Genomic DNA, 3,539 nt, shown 5'->3' on the forward strand with positions numbered 1-3,539 from the left:
GGCCCAAATACTAGGAGGGGGCCGAAATTTATATGTATTAGTAAGGAATTAATTTTATTCCATTAATCCTAATTTGATTAGGATTATGAATTAAATTAATTAAGAGATAATTTAATTAGGAGTTTTAATTAGATTAATATTCTCCTATTATTATCCAATTAGGTTATTTATTATTATCCTAAATGTATTTGATATATTATAAGATAATAATTAGGAATCCTATTCCGAATGGAATTCCTATTAAGTAACCTATTCCTATCTAACTAGGGTTTAGATACAAGCTAATATATATACCCCTCCCTATAGTGAATTTCGACTAAGCCTATCCCTCCCCTATAAGTGATTTTCGAAATTGCTATTTTAGAGAGAGAAAAGAATTCTATTCCCAAGTTCGTGAACAAGAATTCATACGGCATTCCATCGATTGATTAATCTTATTCATCCCTCTTTCTCTTTGATCTTGTGTTGGTTTGTTAGAGGCAATCTATTTTGGTTGCATCTCATAAGGGTTGATTTCATCTTAGCCTCACCGTATTAATCTTTGTGTTTGGAATCTCGGAGAAGAATTGTGGGCGCTTCTTTAACAACGGTAGATTGTTCATCGAAAGGTATTCCTTCTTATCCCTCTTTATATGAAATAACGATTAACGGATCCTATGGTTAAAAGGAAGTAGGCTAAAATTTTTATATTTCCGCTGCTATACCTTAGCCTTAATTTCCTTCACAATCCCTCCTAGAGATTTATTCTCAGAGACCTCTGATAGCTCCCATGTATATGAGGATTTTAGGATCATTTGGGGTCGTTTTTGCCTTATTTCTGCTTAACCACATACCAATCTGTTATCTTTTAGCTAGAAGTAATGATTTCCGTTACTTACGGCATTCTCTGTATTTTCAGGTGCTTTTTAGGACGTTTTGAGCATTTCAGGACATTTCAAGGGCCACCAGATCAACTGCTGGAAGCAAGGACCGAAACAGATGCGTCCAAGAGGGGTTCGTGGACTTTCCAGCACCTGTCTCGACGAGACAGGCCCGCGACTCGCCGAGACACTGTTAGTCTCGACGAGACGAGGCGGCCCGACGGTTTCCAGAAGAGGCCATCGCGTGGTGTCTCGACGAGATGACCAGTGTCTCGTCGAGACACTAACTTGTCTCGCCGAGACACGTCAGGTCTCGACGAGACGAGACGCTAGGATCATTTTCCCAGCGCCTTCTCACCTCTAGGACGCGAATTTTGGCCAAAATAATGCCCAAAATACCCCCGAAGCACCTGCTGCTATAAATAGAACATGATGCCTCCTTTGTGAGGGTTACTTCTTCTTTTTATTTTTCTCTAGCGACATTGTTAAATTTTTCTTCTTCTTCTTTCTTGCTTTGAGAGGAATGGAGAGTTTTAAAGATCGTAGTTGTTGATTTGAAGATTGGGAAGGAGAGTTCTCTCGATATTTGTAATCAGAATCAGACAAATCGGGTTTTAGATTTCTAAACTCATAACTCTGTCTTTTACTTTTCGCTTCTTAAGTCAATATGCTTCATATTGATGATTTATATTTCTGCAAGTTGTTTAGTTTGGCCATGAACTAACCCCCATCCAATCTGGGATAGGGATGGAATTGATTGTGTGACCTAGAATGGTAGAGATTTGGGTTTATGGGAGTTATTCCCGATTGATCAGATTATTCGAGCTTAATGCCTCAAATTTGTCAGACTTAGGAGTGGATGTTAGAATGAGAATCGATGATAATCAACTAACCTGAAATTAAGAACAACAAGCTCTTCGAAGTTGACAAGTTTAGGATGGTGGATAGGTGATCCCTGACCAAGGAATCGCTTATCCGGAACCGGAATGATCTGACCTCGCTAGAGACCACTAGGAGTGCGGATTTGTGGCTGGGCTACGGCTCTAGCCTTGATCACTATTGAACCTTACCTTTTGCATGACCTAGGATTTGCAATAACCAAGGTTGAGCGAAAGGACCACTTAAGATTGACAGACTTGAAGTGGTAAATTCTATGATTACCGTCAATTATCATTAGGATATAAACCTGAATCCCGTAAGCCATACTAGGGAGCCAATCAAGGGGAACCCTCATCCCGGATTGCTTCATCAATTATATTATTTCCTCTCACAGTAAGTTTCTTTTATGTTAAGTTTTAAAACAGTTTGTTCATTAATTCTCAGACATTTACACAACATCCTGAACAATTGCTAGTCTTTGTTAGCTGAATAATTAATTGTGACAACTAGTCCTTGTGGTTCGATCTCGTGCTTAAGCATTGTACTACTTGTTGAGATAGGATTCACTTCTCCTGTTTATCGCTATACACTTTAGCAGCATCAAGTTTTTGGCGCCGTTGCCGGGGACTAATTTTGTTTACAATTACTTCATTCATCTCGAAGCTTAAACAATTGTTTGGGATTTTTCCAACCGAGGACTGATAATCAGTCGTACTCTTATCTGATTTCATAAGCTGAAACTGTTCTTGCAGGTGCTGAGTTGAGAAAACAATGGCCGAAGATATGTCCGTGATGGAGCTGCTTAAGGCGAGACGGTCAACAAGCACCTCCGGTATCCTAGAGCCGTCAATAACAGCAGCATCATTTGAAATCAGACCAGCGATGATCTAGATGATCCAGAGCTCGGGGCAGTTCAAGGGGGATTACTACGAAGATCCCAATTCACACCTTGACAAATTCGTAGAATATTGCAGCACTTTCAAGTGCGAGGGAGTGACATCTGAGCAAATCTACCAGAAGTTATTCAGATTTTCTTTAAACGAAGAAGCTGCAGAATGGTTACATTCAGTGGAGCCAGGCTCTCTCACCGGTTGGGATAATACAGTATCAGCTTTCCTAGCAAAGTATTTCCCCCCCATCAAAGACTGCCCAGTTTAGAAGTGAAATTGCATCGTTTAAGCAGTCCGAGAGTGAGAACCTGCATCTAGCTTGGGAGAGATTCCAGAGATTGTTGAGAAGGTGCCCCCACCATGATTACCAGTGGTACCAGCTTGTTGATATGTTCTACTCTGGAATATCTCCTGTCAACCGCGCTTTTCTAGATACAGCGGCAGGAGGGAATCTGTTCAACAAAACCGCACTACAGGCTTATAATCTGGTGAAAGAATTGGCCGAACGGAGTGCATGTTGGCAAGATGCAAAGCTGCCTCAGAGCAGGGCCACTACATCAGAGGAGTGCAGTGGGGTGTGGCAAAAATCCAACCCTCAGATAACAGCACTCGTGGAAAAGGTAGCTCTGCTGGGAAGTCTTTTGAGCTCACCAGGGGCAGTAGCAAAGTGTGAGGTTTGCAGCGGAGGGCACAATAGTGTGGCATGTCCAGTGGTGCTCGAACAGATCATCTATTCAAGGCAGGACGAGCAGAGGAGGTCTAGTTCTACATTCAACCTAGAGAGAGACATGGACGCCCTAAGAGAAAGTGTGAGCACAATAGAGAGAAGATTGGCAAACAATGAAGCATTCTATCAAAGGCTTCAGAAGCAAGTGAGTAAGATGGCAGAAGAGGAAGCACGGGCAATCAC

General features: G+C 41.5%; 1 non-coding gene across 1 annotated transcript; it reads right to left on the bottom strand.

The window, feature by feature from the left end:
* Positions 1-2,889: 2,889 nt before the first annotated feature.
* Positions 2,890-2,996, bottom strand: LOC136225255 (small nucleolar RNA R71). The gene has a single exon (XR_010686980.1). It is a non-coding gene; the product is annotated as a small nucleolar RNA R71 (small nucleolar RNA).
* Positions 2,997-3,539: the final 543 nt, after the last annotated feature.

Source organism: Euphorbia lathyris, chromosome 3 (genome assembly GCF_963576675.1).
Source record: "Euphorbia lathyris chromosome 3, ddEupLath1.1, whole genome shotgun sequence".
NCBI classification, from domain to species: domain Eukaryota; kingdom Viridiplantae; phylum Streptophyta; class Magnoliopsida; order Malpighiales; family Euphorbiaceae; genus Euphorbia; species Euphorbia lathyris.